The sequence below is a fragment of the Bubalus bubalis genome, chromosome 4, assembly GCF_019923935.1.
Source record: "Bubalus bubalis isolate 160015118507 breed Murrah chromosome 4, NDDB_SH_1, whole genome shotgun sequence".
Lineage (NCBI taxonomy): Eukaryota > Metazoa > Chordata > Mammalia > Artiodactyla > Bovidae > Bubalus > Bubalus bubalis.
Window position 1 is genome coordinate 45188619 of NC_059160.1, and position 19017 is coordinate 45207635.

Below are 19017 nucleotides of genomic sequence, written 5' to 3' on the forward strand. Positions count from 1 at the left end.
GATGGTGGGAAAGATTGAAGGTGGAAGGAGAAGGGACAACAGAGGATGAGCTGGTTGGATGACATCACCGGCTCAATGGACATGAGTTTGGGTAAACTCTGGGAGTTGGTGATGGACAGGGAGAGTTGGTGAGAGGACAGTGTATGGAGGGCTGAGCGTTAGCCACCCTCTGTGCAGGCTCTGTCCATACTTTTCCTGTTGTACTCTCACATCAGCTCTAGGAAGTGTCGGCTCCATTTTTCAGATGAAGAAACAGAAGAAAAGGTCCTACAGCCTGAGAGTCCTGGTGGACTTTTCTTTTTTCTCCCACCACAAGGGGCAGCAGTGGGGCTGGACCCCCCCATGGAGGCCCACCTGCCCTTCCATCAGGGGTGCCTCATCCCAGAAAATGGCCCCAGTCATCATGGTCACCTTCCCCTTCTTAGAGGGAGGGACAGAGGAGTGATGGGTGTTACTCCATGAGGACCACACTCTACAGTTTGGTCTGACAATTACCCTGGAAGGCAGACCAGGAATCTGACCTGATTTTTGCAGTAAGGTAGCTGACGGCAGGGGCAAGGAGGGGGCTTTCTTCCAGCAACTCAGGGGAGGAGCCAAGATTCAAACCAAGGTTGTCACTGCCTATTGTAAACGCTACTCCTTGTTTAAAGTTCCTTTTTTTTTTCCTTTAAATCATTTTTTCCCCAGTAAACTACCTCCTCCTGATTCTTCTCTTTTCCACTATCATGAGTTTATCTGGACATAAAGCAAAACCACGGTGAGATACAGAACTCAGCTAATCCAGAGGAACTGTGTCCAGTTCTCATGAAGGTCCTCTGCTGAGAATACCTAATTGACGCCAGACCATCATGGACTCAATAAACACAAGCTCATGAGAAAGCCACCATGGGAACTGCAGACTCAAATCAAGGTGAGGATTCAGCAAGACTTAAATCCAGGGACGTGAGCTGAGACCACCCCATTTGGAGATCCTAAAGATTCACCAACCTAGATATCATATTCAAAAGCGGAGATATTACTTTGCCAACAAAGATCCATCTAGTTAAGGCTATGGTTTTTCCAGTAGTCATGTATGGATGTGAGAGTTGGACTGTGAAGAAAGCTGAGCACTGAAGAATTGATGCTTTTGAACTGTGGTATTTGAGAAGAATCTTGAGAGTCCCTTGGACAGCAAGGAGATCCAACCAGTCCATCCTAAAGGAAATCAGACGTGAATATTCATTGGAAGGACTGATGCTGAAGCTGAAACTCCAATATTTTGGCCACCTGATGTGAAGAGCTGACTCATTTGAAAAGACCCTGATGCTGGGAAAGATTGAAGATGGAAGGAGAAGGGGACGACAGAGGATGAACTGGTTGGATGGCATCACTGGCTCAATGGACATGAGTTTGGGTAAACTCCGGGAGTTGGTGATGGACAGGGAGGCCTGGCGTGCTGCAGTTCATGGGGTCGCAAAGAGTCGGACATGACTGAACGATTAACTGAACTGCGCTGAAGAACTTATAAAAAATTTAAAAGGGAGAAATATGAACACAGATACACATATAATTGAAACACTTTGCTACACACCTGAAGCTAATACTATATTGTAAATCAACTATACTTTAATAAAACTTGGAAACAAACAAGTCATTCCCTGCTGAGTTCAAAGGTGAGTTGATGCTGGAGAAGTAGGGCTAGAGACCATCACCAGGGGAAACCCTTCTTGCTGGAGTATCAGACCCTGGGGAGGGTGATAGAGGAGCCCCTGCTACTTGTGCTGGATCTCTACAACCCTAACTCTTTGGCTTTCTCCCATTTTCAAAGCTCCCCTATTCCTGGCCTCTCATTGCTAGTCTCCCTGTCTCTCCCTTATTCTGCCCTCAGTGTCTTCTTCAGTCCAAAATAAGTGCTTTCTCCCCTTGACCCTGCACGCGTCCCTGGTCCCTGCACTGCTCTAGGGGTGGCCCAGTCGGGCCCTATTGCAGACTCTCCTAGATCCAGGTGAGCTTCTCCAACTCCTTCTCCAGCTCCCGGGCTTTCTGCCTCATGTTCTCAGCCGATGCTGTCTTTGCCCTCTCCTGCACGTCCTGTGCATTTTTCACCAGGGAGTACAGGTTTACACCTTCTACCACCATGGTGGAATTACCTGTTACAGCAGCTGCTGCTCCCAGCCCTATTCCAGTGGCTGAGAGTCCCAGACTGAGGCCTACTGTAAAGGGTGCCAGAACCACGCCAAGGATGCTCAGGGCACCAGATGCCTGGAGATGGTGTAGTCCCTGTGAACCTTGTCAACATTGTCGGTGAGCTCACGGAGCTTTTTTATGTTCTCCTTCAGCTCCTGTTTTACCTGAGGAAACTCCTTCAAAAACCTCTCCTTTTCCTGCTGGTATTTTTGGACCCTGTCTTGGTCATCCCTGGACAAGTCTGTTTGCAGCTTGATCAGATATTCATGGAGTACATCTGCCTCTTCCCTGTAACAATGAACATTAAAGCCTTAGAAAGACAGTTTGCTTGTCTATGAAACAGGCTCAACAAACTCTATCCTGCGTAAACCACAGAGATTTTATTGTAAATCACAAGACTTATACTAATGTAAAAATGTTTCCAAACTTAAACCCTCATTTGGATATTGCTAGTGCTCCATGTACTTATTCAGACATGTAATAAATAAGCAAAGATCATCTTAGGAGACCTTTAAATTAAGAGAGATATTTGATATCTCTCTTAAGGCAGACCAATACAATCACTTCCAGAATGTGTGTAAAATGGGAACTTCACAGATAAACAAAGAGAATTCATTGGGATTAGAGCAGAAAACCCTTCATTCCAGGACCTTAGTGTATAGTGAGGAGTCCTCTTGTACTTTGCTCTTGGCTGCTAGGATGTGGTCCCTAGGCCCCAAGAATATTCTGGCTGATAAGAATGTCCTCGTCTGCCTGGGACTTTGGCCACTGGACAGTCTGATGAGTTGACATGTGATGGGCCTCTGGGTCACGTGGTATCAGTTCTGACCTCTGGAGGAGCTGGGCTCTAGGACAATAGTCTGAGCTCTGGGAGGGGCTGGAGATGACAGGTCAGGGTAATTTGTTGTTAAATAGGGTGAGCACCCTGGTGGACAGTGGTCCATGTGTCCTGCCACACTAGATCTAGGACAGTAATGCATCCTGGGGACAATGGAAGCTTCGTGTGTGAAACCTGCCCAGATCTGCCCTGTGGCTGATGGGAAACTGCCCCCTTCCCTGTAATAAATCATAACTGGGATCCTGAAGCTTTAAGTGAGTCTGTGTATCCTTCTATGGAGTTCTAGAACCTGAGGGTGGTTGTGGAATCACCGAAATTTTCCCTTGAGGGAAATGTAAGGACAGTCCTGGGACTGTGCCCTCATACTTTTCAGATTGGCTAACTGTGTGCCTAGAATTTTATTTTTTTTAAATCAAAACTCAGCTAGAAAGACCCTTAATGATTATTTTGTCTGGCATCTGCTCTCACCCAAGCCTGATACCCTTGGCCTTCTCAGCAGAAGGACACTGGGTCTGTCCACTGCCCATATTGACTGGGAAGCAGGAGATGTGCTGTGAGCCCTGTTCCTCGTGGGCCTTCCAGCCCACCTCACTGACTCCTGACCCAGCACCCAGAGCCCCTGACCTCTCAGTGGTCACATATTAATTTGTGACAGCTTCATGAGCCTGCACCCCAAGGCTGTGTGCAACTTTATGGAACCTCTAAAGATTCAAGAGACTTGAGGAAACACCCATCTGAAGGGCTGAGCCTGAAGAGACCGGTGCTTGCACAGCTGGTGGAGGAAGTGTTTTCCTCTTTGGTGGGGATGCATGAGCCTTCTCAGAATCCCTCAAATGACACACAATCCAAGCCACTTATTATGACCCTGGAGGGCTCCCTGAGCCACACGGCCTTCCCACTGACAGGGTGGCTCCACGTAGACTAGAAGAGGGTCCCAGATGGAGTGAGATTCCAGGTCCCAGGCAGGGTATGGAGGACACGGTCATCCAGGGCCCTGTAGCACAGCTTGAAGGGATCCCATCAGGGAGGGAAGAGATGTCCCTTCCCACTCCCAGGACCTCTGTTAGAGTCACACCCCTTCAGTTCTGTGTCCTTGGGGCCTACTCTCCTCACTCTAGTCCTGGCCCTGCTGCCCAAGCCTGCCTTCTAGTCCTCCAACCTGGACCCTCTGGCCCATGTGACCCCTAGGTCTGACCCTCATTCCCACCTCTGACTCTGCAGTTCACTCTGAGACCATCACTACAATCCACAAGATTGAATTGCTATTCCCACTGGACTCTTAACCCATAGCAAATGTGAGACTCAGAGTTGGACAGGGCTAGTTCCAGGATCCCACCAGGTCCAATCAGTTCCCCTCTGGCCTCTCTGCCTTATTGGCCAGCAGGAACCTGCAGTGTTGGTATAATTCCTAAGATGGGGAATGAAAGAATTCTAGTCAGAATCCCCAGAAACACAAAATGATGTTTGGGTCAGGATTTTCCGACTTGATCCAAAGGAAGTCCTCTTTGGTTCTTGTCTCCAGGAAGAAGGTCCCTGATTCTTCCCAACAAGCTTATTTTAAAATTAACATTTACTGAGCACCTACTCTGTATCAGCAATCATGAAAAGCACTTGCATGCATGATCTCAGAGTCCTCACAATAAAACTGAACAGATGATGAAGCAGAGAGTAGTTCAGTAACTCGTCCAAGGTCATATAACCTTCCCTTTCTTGCAGGTTTCATCTCTTCTTAACTCAACATCATTCAACGCCAACAAATAACACGGAGGAAACATTCCACATAGGATCCTGAGGAGGAATATCCTCGGATCCTGCCTGGAGATAACTAGCCTGGGAGAATCTTGCTGGCGGTATGTTGGTGACATTCCTGGGGTACCTGCACGGTTACCTGGACAAATCGGCCTCGGTCACAAATTTCTCCCAGGGTTTGTCTTCAGTGAGCAGGAATTGCAGTTCTTCCAAACTCACACTCTTCTGGACATACTCAAAGACATCCTTATAAAGCTTTGGCTCTCTAGACAGGAAAATAAAAATTGAAGATTCGAATAAACTATGGTGTGATGCAAATGGTATCGAGTATAAGTGGTTAAAGTTTACCTTTCTGAGCAGCATTCATCTGGCATGCTGTTGACGGATTTATCTGGGGTCTCAGGTGGACTGTATGCACCAGCCCCAATTCATAAGTTAACGCCCAGACACACCCACTCTGCAATGACTGCATTAGAAGATTGGGGGCTTTAGGCAGTAATTAGGTGAAATGAGGCCTTAAGTGTGGGGCCTTAATTCAGTAATATCAGTGTCCATATTAAATGAAGAGACGTCAGATCTCTTCCTCTCTCTCTTCCCTGAAGTATTAAGTGTCCTTAGGTTTTCTTTTTCTCGTGCGTCACTAAGGGAGAAATGAACAGGGCTCACACGGAGGGAACCCACAGCACTAGATCTGTGTATTGTCTGACCGGGGTGTTGTGGGTGGAGGAAACAACTGAGCACCTGGGTGTCTGCATGGGTGTTTGAGAAGAATAGAACTCGTACCTGCCTGAGGCAGTCACCTGGTAATCAGGTGTTTATATATGGGAGCACTGGGCAGGTGCCCTAGCACAGCACAGGAGAGAGGGGATTCTAGAGAACGGGAGAGGTTTCTACTTGGAACTAACACATTCCAGGTAGAGCGGACAGCACAGCACTAGGCAGGACCTACTATGTGGCAGGCCCTGGCCCAGGCCACAGACACACATTATATTTGGTCCTCATCACAACATAGGGAAATATTCTTCGCATTTTACAGGTTAGGACAGGTAAGGTGCTCCAGGTCACACAGGTGTGGTAGGCAGCAAAGGCCAGATTGGGGTTCAGTTTAGAGTCCGCTGACCCTCACAGAGCAGCTGGGTGGGCAATGGAGCGAGAGGTGGAGGAAACAGTCTCTGTGTTGACACCCCAGGGTCTGGGAGCAGAAGGAGGCTTGGACCAAGGAAGAGGGCAGGAGAAGCTCCAGGGGACCTCCTCTCCCTGTCCAGCCTGGCCTTGGGGACTTGCTCTGCTGTGCCGGCCCCCCATCATGGGCTGCCCTGCCTCACTTCTGAGTCATTAGCAGGGGGTCAGGAGGCAGGGGGAGGAAGTTAGCATCTTGTCTGTGGCTCCCTGAGGAGAGGACCAGGAAAGAGGCTGTGGGGACAGACCACCAAGTGTTAGGGGACTCCCCATGGCCTCTCTGGGGATGCTTATCCACGCTTTTCTTGGTTCTTGATTACTGGGCAGGTTGATTTGGCCTGGAGCCACCACCCTCAATTCTGGGTCACAAGTAGGAACCTGCCAGAGCCGAGGTGGCTGACTACCTGAGAAGTACCAGGGATATTGTGATCTCATGGTGGCAGCAGCAGGGTCTCAGAGATCTCCCTTCAGCTCACCCGTCTGTGTCAGGCTGGAAGAAGTTGTTGTTTCACCCTTGGGGAAGAGAAAACAGACTGTGAGCTTGATTGCACGTGAGCAGTGGCTGAGGGAGCAGCGAGGGGTGAGGTCCTGGGTGGTTTCCCCTGGGACAGCCACCAGTGCCACCTGGGCCTTAACCCAGCGTGGTTCTCTGTCCCCTGGGCTCTGCAGATCACTTGTTAAGAAAAGTTACTCATCTTCCCGCCATCCTCCCCAGTCAGAGTTCTACTCTCCTGTTGGGGTACAAGACAGGATAATTAGACAGGAGAGAGCCATCTGTGAAGTTATAGGAGCAATAAAACCAGAGACAGAAAAACAGGTAGAAAGGGAATCCTTTGGAAATTACATGAGGTTGGGAATGCTTGCGTTACTAATTGGTTATAGGTGGTATTGATCCACTGTCTATGACGTGCAGGCTCCTGAAACTCACCTAAACTTAGGTCAGTCCAAGTTTTCACATTTCTGCTGGAGCCCAGCCTTGAACCCAAGTCTTTCTGATCCAAATTCCAGGTTTGTGATGACTATGCTCTACTTGCTTTAACGTACAAAAAATGTCTCTTTGTGGATGTATGTTAATCGGAAAATGACTCTGTTTATTGCAAAATGATGTCATGCACCCTGTGCTCGAGTCTCTGCCTTGATAAAGTCCCTGGTGCTGTAGCTCCCACGGCCCACATCTTCCTCGCTTCTGCAATAGCCTTTATCCCACAAACCTTTTTTCTAGAGTCCCACCAGCCCCTCTCCAATCCCTGCAGCCCTGCCCTGGTCAGCTGAGGACCCGAATGGTGTCATCTTTGCTGTCCACTCCTGATTGTTGGACTTCAGGCTGTTTTTAATTCTTTATGTAAATAGTAGTGCAAAGAATACTCTTCTTGCATAAAACTTTATGAAAAAGCAAAATGCTAGGATACTGAAAGAGGACCTCCCCAGGTCAGTAGGTGCCCAATATGCTATTGGAGATCAGTGGAGAAATAACTCCAGAAAGAATGAAAGGATGGAGCCAAAGCAAAAAGAACACCTGGCTGTGGATGTGACTGGTGATAGAGCAATATTGCATAGGAACCTGGAATATCAGGTCCATGAATCAAGGCAAATTGGAAGTGGTCAAAGAAGAGATGGCAAGAGTGAATTTTGACATTCTAGGAATCAGCTAACTAAAATGGACTGGAATGGGTGAATTTAACTCAGATGACCATTATATTTACTACTGTGGGCAGGAATCCCTCAGAAGAAATGGAGTAGCCATCATGGTCAACAAAAGAGTCCGAAATGCAGTACTTGGATGCAATCTCAAAAACGACAGAATATCTCTGTTCGTTTCCAAGGCAAACCATTCAATATCACAGTAATCCAAGTCTATGCCCCAACCAGTAACGCTGAAGAAGCTGAAGTTGAACGGTTCTATGAAGACCTACTGAAGAAGGCAATGGCACCCCACTCCAGTACTCTTGCCTGGCAAATCCCATGGATGGAGGAGCCGGGAAGACTGCAGTCCATGGGGTCGCGAAGAGTCGGACATGACTGAGCAACTTCCCTTTCACTTTTCACTTTCATGCATTGGAGAAGGAAATGGCAACCCACCCCAGTGTTCTTGCCTGGAGAATCCTAGGGACGGCGGGGCCTGGTGGGCTGCCGTCTATGGAGTCGCACAGAGTCGGACACGACTGAAGTGACTTAGCAGCATGAAGACCTACAAGACCTTTTAGAACTAACACCCAAAAAGATGTCCTTTTTATTATAGGGGACTGGAATGCAACAGTAGGAAGTCAAGAAACACCTGGAGTAACAGAAAAATTTGGCGTTGGAATACAGAATGAAGCAGGGCAAAGACTAATAGAGTTTTGCCAAGAAAATGCACTGGTCATAGCAAACACCCTCTTCCAACAACACAAGAGAAGACTCTACACATGGACATCACCAGATGGTCAGCACCAAAATCAGATTGATTATATTCTCTGCAGCCAAAGTTGGAGAAGCTCTATACAGTCAGCAAAAACAAGACCAGGGGCTGACTGTGGCTCAGATCATGAACTCCTTATTGCCAAATTCAGACTGAAATTGAAGAAAGTAGGGAAAACCACTAGACCATTCAGGTATGACCTAAAACAAATCCCTTATGGTTATACAGTGGAAGTGAGAAATAGATTTAAGGGCCTAGATCTGATAGATAGAATGCCTGATGAACTATGGACTGAAGTTCGTGACACTGTACAGGAGACAGGGATCAAGACTATCCCCATGGAAAAGAAATGCAAAAAAGCGAAATGACTGTCTGGGGAGGCCTTACAAATAGCTGTGAAAAGAAGAGAAGCAAAAAGCAAAGGAGAAAAGGAAAGATATAAGCATCTGAATGCAGAGTTCCAAAGAATAGCAAGAAGAGATAAGAAAGCCTTCTTCAGTAATCAATGCAAAGAAATAGAGGAAAACAACAGAATGGGAAAGACTAGAGATCTCTTCAAGAAAATCAGAGATACCAAGGAAATATTTCAGGCAAAGATGAGCTTGATAAAGGACAGAAATGGTATGGACCTAACAGAAGCAGAAGATTTTAAGAAGAGATGGCAAGAATACACAGATGAACTGTACAAAAAAGATCTTCACGACCCAGATAATCACGATGATGTGATCACTCACCTAGAGCCAGACATCCTGGAATGTGAAGTCAAGTGGGCCTTAGAAAGCATCACTACGAACAAAGCTAGTGGAGGAGATGGAATTCCAGCTGAACTATTCCAAATCCTGAAAGATGATGCTGTGAAAGTGCTGCACTCAATATGCCAGCACATTTGGAAAACTCAGCAGTGGCCACAGGACTAGGAAAGGTCAGTTTTCATTCCAATCCCAAAGAAAGGCAATGCCAAAGAATGCTCAAACTACCGCACAATTGCACTCATCTCACACGCTACTAAAGTAATGCTCAAAATTCTCCAAGCCAGGCTTCAGCAATAGGTGAACCTTGAACTTCCTGATATTCAAGCTGCTTTTACAAAAGGCAGAGGAACCAGAGATCAAAATGCCAACATCTGCTGGATCATGGAAAAAGCAAGAGAGTTCCAGAAAAACATCTATTTCTGCTTTATTGACTATGCCAAAGCCTTTGACTGTGTGGATCACAAGAAACTGTGGAAAATTCTTCAAGAGATGGGAATACCAGACCACCAGATCTGCCTCTTGAGAAACCTGTATTCAGGTCAGGAAGCAACAGTTAGAACTGGACATGGAACAACAGACTAGTTCCAAATACGAAAAGGAGTATGTCAAGACTGTATACTGTCACCCTGCTTATTTAACTTATATGCAGAGTACATCATGAGAAACGCTGGGCTGGAAGAAACACAAGCTGCAATCAAGATTGCTGGGAGAAATATCAATAACCTCAGATATGTAGATGACACCACCCTTATGGCAGAAAGTGAAGAGGAACTAAAAAGCCTCTTGATGAAAGTGAAAGTGGAGAGTGAAAAAGTTGGCTTAAAGCTCAACATTCAGAAAATGAAGATCATGGCATCTGGTCCCATCACTTCATGGGAAATAGATGGGGAAACAGTGGAAACAGTGTCAGACTTTATTTTGGGGGACTCCAAAATCACTGCAGATGGTGACTGCAGCCCTGATATTAAAAGATGCTTACTCCTTGGAAGGAAAGTTATGACCATCCTAGATAGCATATTCAAAAGCAGAGACACTACTTTACCAACAAAGGTCCATCTAGTCAAGGCTATGGTTTTCCTATGGTCATGTATGGATGTGAGAGTTGGACTGTAAAGAAGGCTGAGCAGGGAAGAATTGATGCTTTTGAACTGTGGTGTTGGAGAAGACTCTTGAGAGTCCCTTGGACTGCAAGGAGATCCAACCAGTCCATTCTGAAGAAGATCAGCCATGGGATTTCTTTGGAAGGTCTGATGCTAAAGCTGAAATTCCAGTACTTTGACCACGTCACACGAAGAGTTGTCTCATTGGAAAAGACTCTGATGCTGGGAGGGATTGGGGGCAGGAGGAGAAGGGGACGACAGAGGATGAGATGGCTGGATGGCATCACTGACTCGATGGACGTGAGTCTGAGTGAACTCCGGGAGTTGGTGATGGACTGGGAGGCCTGGTGTGCTGCGATTCATGGGGTTGCAAAGAGTCGGACACGACTGAGCGACTGAACTGAACTGAAGATTCTTTCATTAAGCTATTTCTAGAAGTAGAATGACTGGATCCAAGGGTATCAACACCTAACATTTTGTCATACTTAAGCTACTTTGTTATGCAAAGAAACTGTACAAATTTACATTCACACATATCATATGTGATAGTGTCCATCCTTTGTCTTGCCAGTTCTCTGCTATTTTTTTAAATAGCAGATCTTTATATAGAGAGAACTTCTTTTGGTTCTGGATGTGACTGTCTTGTGTTGGGAGATGAGAAAAGAAAGCATGTTAATTACCCTTAGGCAGTATTTTAAGAAGGCAAAAGAGTACTTATTTAAGTACTCTTGCTGAGACCTGACTGAAGTGATAGTAAAGGTCCTTATAGTTACAGTAACTGCTACTCGTGAGCGTGGCTTGTATTTCTGATTTTGCTCTGCACTGGTAGTTACCCTAAGATTTTATAAATTATAATCCATATTGTTCTGATAACCAGGAGATTTGTACCGCTGTATCCCCGTTTACAGCTAAGGAAGCTGAAGCATAGATGTTCTGTGATTTGCCCAAGGTCAGAAATCTTGTTCATGGAGAACTGGATCCCAGCCCATTCTTTGGGCTCAAGATCCCATACCAGGCTTCTTCTCACTTTTCTGATAATAATAATATATAGAAAGCAAGGATGGCGGTGAAGGGAACCCAGAGTCTTCACATCTGTCCCTTGGCTGAAAATTATGACTGCTTTTTATTTACCAATTGCACCTTTATCCTTGCTCTGGTCTCCCCTCTCAGTAGATAGAGTTACTGAGTAGATAATGTTACTGAGACAATCATTGGTAAAACCGCTCCTGCCATTCTCTACAGCACCCAGTCTAGAGTGGCCCAACTTCCTTAGAGTATCCCCCAAACCCCCTAACCTGAGCCCCGATCCTAGAATCTTTCTATCACCTTCCATCTGCAATGCCCAGGGTTCCCTCAAGAATAGTAGCCATCAGCTTGATTACCAGGGAGTATGCCTGGTGACCAAGGCTGTGGGCACTGACTGTGTGGATGGGAGAGAATTTACACAGACAGGCCCGTCTCCAGACGTGTGGGAGAGGAGAGCTGGCTGGTCCCCTGCCTCCTTCTCTGCCTCGAAGCTGCAGGACCCCAGGAGCCAGGGCAGCCAATTGAAATTGGGAAACACAAGGACCAAGAGCCAAGGCAGAGACAGGAGGAGGGTGTGGGCAGAAAGGGCTGATCCTGGATGATTCCAAACACTTGAAAATGCATTTGGACCCTCCACCTCATCCTTCCTTCCTTGCCTGCAATTCTTGTCTTGGTCCTGACCCTTGTCTGGGGCCTTAGCTGGGTATGGATGCTGGATGGTTCTCCCTTCTGCTGGATTAATATCTGGGTGTCCTCCTCTGTTAGCCTCTGATTGGTCATTTTCTGGAAAGGCTGCCAGTGTGAGAGGGGAGAACCCTAGAGCCTGTCCCTGCCCAACTGCATGACCAGACACAGAGACATTCCTTTCATGTGGGCAGACAGAGATACTACCAAACCTCTTCCTCCACATGGTACAGCTCATACTCTATGGGCAGAGACAGGAGGGGTAAGATCAGATCAGTTCAGTTCAGTCGCTAAGTTGTGTCCGACTCTTTGTGACTCCATGAATCGCAGCATGCCAGGCCTCCCTGTCCATCACCAACTCCCGGAGTTCACTCAGACTCACGTCCATCGAGTCAGTGATGCCATCCAGCCATCTCATCCTCTGTCGTCCCCTTCTCCTCTTGCCCCCAATCCCTCCCAGCATCAGAGTCTTTTCCAATGAGTCAACTCCTCCCATGAGGTGGCCAAAGTACTGGAGTTCCAGCTTTAGCATCATTCCTTCCAAAGAAATCCCAGGGCTGATCTCCTTCAGAATGCACTGGCTGGATCTCCTTGCAGTCCAAGGGACTCTCAAGAGTCTTCTCCAACACCACAGTTCAAAAGCATCAACTCTTCCCCGCTCAGCCTTCTTCACAGTCTAACTCTCACATCCATACATGACCACAGGAAAAACCATAGCCTTGATTAGACGAAACTTTGTTGGCAAAGAAATGTCTCTGCTTTTGAATATGCTATCTAGGATGGTCATAACTTTCCTTCCAAGGAGTAAGCGTCTTTTAATATCAGGGCTGCAGTCACCATCTGCAGTGATTTTGGAGCGAGCCCCCCAAAATAAAGTCTGACACTGTTTCCACTGTTTCCCCATCTATTTCCCATGAAGTGATGGGACCAGATGCCATGATCTTCGTTTTCTGAATGTTGAGTTTAAGCCAACTTTTTCACTCTCCACTTTCACTTTCATCAAGAGGCTTTTTAGTTCCTCTTCACTTTTTGCCATAAGGGTGGTGTCATCTGCATATCTGAGGTTATTAATATTTCTCCTGGCAATCTTGATTGCAGCTTGTGTTTCTTCCAGTCCAGCGTTTCTCATGATGTACTCTGCATATAAGTTAAATAAGCAGGGTGACAATATACAACCCGACGTACTCTTTTTACTATTTGGAACCAGTCTGTTGTTCCATGTCCAGTTCTAACTCTTGCTTCCAGACCTGCATACAAGTTTCTCAAGAGGCAGATCAGGTGGTCTGGTATTCCCATCTCTTGAAGAATTTTCCACAGTTTATTGTGATCCACACAGTCAAAGGCTTTGGCATAGTCAATAAAGCAGAAATAGATGCTCTTCTGGAACTCTTTTGCCTTTTCCATGATCCAGCAGATGTTGGCAATTTGGTCTCTGGTTCCTCTGCCTTTTCTAAAACCAGCTTAAACATCTGGAAGTTCACGGTTCACCTATTGCTGAAGCCTGGCTTGGAGAATTTTGAGCATTACTTTACTAATGTGTGAGATGAGTACAATTGTGCGGTAGTTTGAACATTCTTTGGCATTGCCTTTCTTTGAGATTGGAATGAAAACTGACCTTTCCCAGTCCTGTGGCCACTGCTGAGTTTTCCAAATGTGCTGGCATATTGAGTGCAGCACTTTCACAGCATCATATTTCAGGATTTGAAATAGCTCAACTGGAATTCCATCACCTCCACTAGCTTTGTTCGTAGTGATGCTTTCTAAGGCCCACTTGACTTCACATTCCAGGATGTCTGGCTTTAGGTGAGTGATCACATCATCGTGATTATCTGGGTCGTGAAGATCTTTTTTGTACAGTTCATCTGTGTATTCTTGCCATCTCTTCTTAATATCTTCTGCTTCTGTTAGGTCCATACCATTTCTGTCCTTTATCAAGCCCATCTTTGCATGAAATGTTTCTTTGGTATCTCTGATTTTCTTGAAGAGATCTCTAGTCTTTCCCATTCTGTTGTTTTCCTCTATTTCTTTGCATTGATTACTGAAGAAGGCTTTCTTATCTCTCCTTTCTATTCTTTGGAACTCTGCATTCAGATGCTTATATCTTTCCTTTTCTCCTTTGCTTTTTGCTTCTCTTCTTTTCACAGCTATTTGTAAGGCCTCCCCAGACAGTCATTTCGCTTTTTTGCATTTCTTTTCCATGGGGATGGTCTTGATCCCTGTCTCCTGTACAATGTCATGAACCTCATTCCACAGTTCATCAGGCACTCTATCTATCAGATCTAGGCCCTTAAATCTATTTCTCACTCCAACTGTATAACCATAAGGGATTTGATTTAGGTCATACCTGAATAGTCTAGTGGTTTTCCCTACTTTCTCAGTGTCAAATTCAAAGTCCTTAGCCCATCACCAGGCCCTCCCGATGATCCTACTCCTGTCTTCCTCACCCTCCTGACTCCACAGGGCATGGACCAGGGGCTTGGAAGACTCCCAGCTGGGGGGACTCTGATTCCCTCCCAGCCTCCAGGCCTTCGCTCAGGATGCCCCTCCAAGGCCTTTCCCCACCTGCCTCACCAGGTGAAATGTTACTTGTTCCTGGAGGCCCATCTCAGAAGCTTCCTCCGCTTGCTATCTTCCTCTAATTCCCTTCCAGTCTCCCTTGGAATCTTGCACTTTCCTGCCTGTGGGTCTGTTTGTGTGGAGTTTCTGCAGCTCCCAGCACCGGGCGGGGGCTCTGTCTCTTCTCTGCTGCTCCTCCTGCTCCAGGGCTTCTGGGGCTCCCTCCACCCTCCTGGGCACAGCCTGGCTAAAATACGAGGTGTAGGACCTGTTACCGGGGCATGAATCAACCAGATTCTCAAAGACATAGCACTACACCTTTTTTACCTACAGTTGAGTAATTGCATTTGTTTTCCTTGTCTGTCTTCATAAAAGCTCTTTCTGATAGAGAGTGCCATCAGATTTCTGAGAGTTTCCATATATGGGCATCCCACGCTTTACCAGAAGATGACCCTCTGCCAGTAATAGGGGATGTGATACCTACATGTTCTGTGCTCTCCACCATCTTGGTTTAAGAAAGTTTCTATATGAACACTGTACTCTCAGGTAGCAGGAAACACCCGCATTTTTTCATGTCTCCTTACTCCAGCCATGATATGTTTATAAGAGGAGAAAGAGGAAGAGAGAACTGTGGAAAAACATGAGGCTTACCTAAAATCTGATATACTATCCTGAGACCTGAAGACTTGAGCAGGACATGCCTAACCTCCCCTCCCACAGGATGTCCAGTTCAGGTCTGGTCTGGGTATGGGGACCAGCTTCCTCCAGCTTCTCTCTCTCTGCTCCCAAACTGCTGCCTGGGACTTTGAGGGGAAAAGCGTGGAGTCATTTCCTGACTGCAATGGAGGCACTTTTGGAAGCCGAGAAATGGGTGTGCTACTCTTTGACTGAGAAAGGTACCACTTAAACATGTCCTGCTTGAATGAGGAGAAGGAGATGGAAAAAAAGGAAGGGGGGATGAAGAGAAAGAGGAAGAAACAAAAAGATTCTAATCAAACAGTCAATCAATTCCAAAGGATCTAAATGAAAATGGAGAAGAAAAAGAATTAGAAACATACTAGAAAAAAATGTTAAAAATAATTTTGAGTTGGACCAACCATTCTCATCAAGACACAATCGCTGCAGCCATAAGGAAGGTCTGATTTATTTGACCTCTTGAAAACTAAATATTTCAAAAGGATGCCATAAACCAAGTCAGAAAAGAATGAGAGACCGGAAGACGCTGCAACATTTATAGTAGACAAAAATGAACATTCCCAACAAAGAGAGAGCCTAAAATCCACATGAAAAGACTGAATGCTGTTTTTCACAAATGGGTAAGAGATGTGAACAAACAATTCCTGGGGAGGCAACTTGCCCAGGGTCACACAGCTCTCCATGGACAGAGTTGGGCCAAGTCCAGACCTTCTGACATGGGTATGTAAGGGAGGGAAGTGGAATGTGATTTTAATAACCCAGAAATTTCTAATAATGTCTCTACTGTTATAAACACATAGATCTAATCTCATGCCCCTCTTTTTATACGGATGAATCTACAGTTTGTCTTCTTTTGTAAGATTGTAAAACCTGTATCGTCAAGTGGGCATTGCACAGCAAGGTTGTGTCTCCTCACTTGGTCTACTGTCCTTCCTCTCTCAGGCCTTCGTTTTTCCCCAGGACCTGGCACTGAGCAGGCACTCAGGACAGGGTGGGTGATGAAACCTGATTCCTTGTATCTCAAAGGAAACCGTTTGTCCCCATTAGCCCCCACACAGCACCCAGGGGCAGACTCAAGGTGGCCAGGCCACAAGGAGGAAGGACTCTAGCCCCTCTGCCCTCCTCCATCCCCTCAGCTTTCTATTAATTTCCCAAAGGATTGAGCACCCACAACATAAACCTTCCTTCTGGGGTTGCTGCTCATGTCTCACGGGTCCACATTCCAAGCAGAGACCACCTGTGCAGGCGTCTACCTCCCTCTTCACTGTTCAGGGGTCCCAGCGGTGGGAGGAAGCCATCAGAAACATCTGCTTCCACATCCAGGCTCTGTCCTTCGGGCCATGGTCTCACTTCTCTGAGCTTCCATTTCCTTTCTTTTGTCAACTAGTGACAATCAAGGTTTTCTCAGACAGTGGTCCTGAGGATGGGGAGATGGGCAGGGGTCCTACCTCCTCTACTTACCCAGGAGTCTGCCTCTGACTGAGTGTGAACAAGATCCAGCTGTTCTCAGCTCTGCAGATGCAGCCGCCTTTTGTGTGTCTCTGCAATAAACCTCGCACACCTTCTGGTCCCAGATATATTCGGAGAAGCAAAAGAGGAAGTGAAACCCTCACTTCTGAGTGGCTCAAGTTACCAACATCCTGCGCACCGGGCCCCGCCCAGACCTATTTCCCCCCTCCTGCTGCCCTCTTAGAGAAACAACCCCAGCCCTGACATCCCAAGTCCTTCTGACACAGCCCACCCTGTCTCGGCTCCTTGAAAGAGACCTGCCAGCAACACACCGTGAGTCCCTTGGCCAAAAACTCCCCCACCCTCGGCTGTCTTTCCACCCCCTCAGCCCCCCTCCCCCCACCCACTCACCAGCCTGCCTGCATTATTCACCTCATACCACCAGCACGTGGTATGTTCCAGAACACACCAGCTCCTCACCACACACTGGTCATACTGCTGCTGCTGAGGGTCACGTCCACGTGGCTTCTAGGGTTTGTTCATGCAGGTCCTTCTGCCAGGACACCTGCTGCATTGAACCCGGAGAAATCCTACTCATCCTGTAAAGCCAAAGTCTGGCATCACCTCCTCTGAGAAGCCCTCCAGGACCTCCCCGGCAGAGTCCCCTGTCCCTGCTCTGCTCCCTTGGTACTTGGGAGAGGGGCCTAAGGCCACCCCTCAGCCTCTGTGTCCACGCCCCACCCAACTCCTTTTGATCAAGTCCTTCTGGACTTGGCCCTGCTGACAGGCACAGAACTAGTGCCTTCAGGTCCCAGCAACTGGCCTGAGGAGGCCCAGCCTTGGTGGTCAAGGTCATTTGGATGAATGCCAAGTTTGTGGGAAGGGCTGAGAGCATGCTGCTATTTTCTACCCTGGATTATTTCTAGTTGCACAGTTTCTTTTGTCACAATAGAGGACCTTTACAGGAAGGCTGGTGATCTGGCAACTCAAAAGTCAACAACAGAAAACCAGTCTTCTTTTCTGTTTGGTTCCTGAGCAAAGAGCCACAGTATATGGAGGGCTGAGCATTAGCCACCCTCTGTGCAGGCTCTGTCCATACTTTTCCTGTTGTACTCTCACATCAGCTCTAGGAAGTGTCGGCTCCATTTTTCAGATGAAGAAACAGAAGAAAAGGTCCTACAGCCTGAGAGTCCTGGTGGACTTTTCTTTTTTGCCCCCACCACAAGAGGCAGCAGTGGGGCTGGACCTCCCCACGGAGGCCCACCTGCCCTTCCATCAGGGGTGCTTCATCCCAGAAAATGGCCCCAGTCATCATGGTCACCTCCCCCTTCTTAGAGGGAGGGACAGAGGAGTGATGGGTGTTACTCCATGAGGACCACACTCTACAGTTTGGTCTGACAATTACCCTGGAACGCAGACCAGGAATCTGACCTGATTTTTGCAGTAAGGTAACTGATGGCAGGGGCGAGGAGGGGGCTTTCTTCCAGCAACTCAGGGGAGGAGCCAAGATTCAAACCAAGGTTGTCACCGCCTATTGTAAATGCCACTCCTTGTTTAAAGTTCCTTATTTTTTTTTCTTTAAATCATTTTTTCCCCAGTAAACTCCTTCCTCCTGATTCTTCTCTCTTCCACTAGCATGAGTTTACTGGAAGGTAAGCAAAACCACCCTGAGATGCAGAACTCAGCTAATCCAGAGGAGCTGTGTCCAGTTGTCATGAAGGTCCTCTGCTGAGAATGCCTAATAGATGCCAGACCATCATGGACTCAATAACACAAGCTCCCGGGAGAGCCACCATGGGAACTGCAGACTCAAATTAAGGTGAGGATTCAGCAAGACTTAAATCCAGGGACGTGAGCTGAGACCACCCCATTTGGAGATCCTAAAGATTCAATGACGATAAAATTGGGCTCCACTTGACCCCAATATCACAAGAGAAGTGCCCCAGGATGGCTACAGCGACCCACCTGCCTGTCCTCATCCCTTTGTATAGGATCAGTGGGAGTGAGTAGGGAGCTTCAGACTGAGCATGTGACCCGAGGGCTTTAAAGTCATCAGAGTTGCTGTTGGATGTGGACACCAGGGGGCAGAGCACAGGGGATCCCCTCCAGGCTGACAGCACAGGTGACCTCAGGGGAACTGGTCTCGGCCACTCACTGCCAGGCTGCTCTCATCACAATGGCCAAAGTGTGGAAGAAAGGAAAATAATAGAAAAATCCTGTCTATACATACCACAGACTAATACTCACTTAAAAGAGGAAGAAAGTTCTTTTTTTTTTAAATTATTTTAAAAGGAAGAAAATTCAGACTCTTGCTACAGCCTGGATGCGCCTTGACGACATTGTGTTCAGTGAAATAAAACAGTTACCAAAAACTTATTGTATTTTCTGTTTTTATTAGGTTGCAGAGTAGGCTAATTGATAAAG

At 47.0% G+C, this 19017-nt stretch overlaps 1 pseudogene; it reads right to left on the reverse strand.

Moving 5' to 3' along the window:
• Positions 1-1359: 1359 nt before the first annotated feature.
• Positions 1360-6440, reverse strand: LOC123333223 (annotated as a pseudogene).
• Between the last annotated feature and the right edge of the window lie 12577 nt (positions 6441-19017).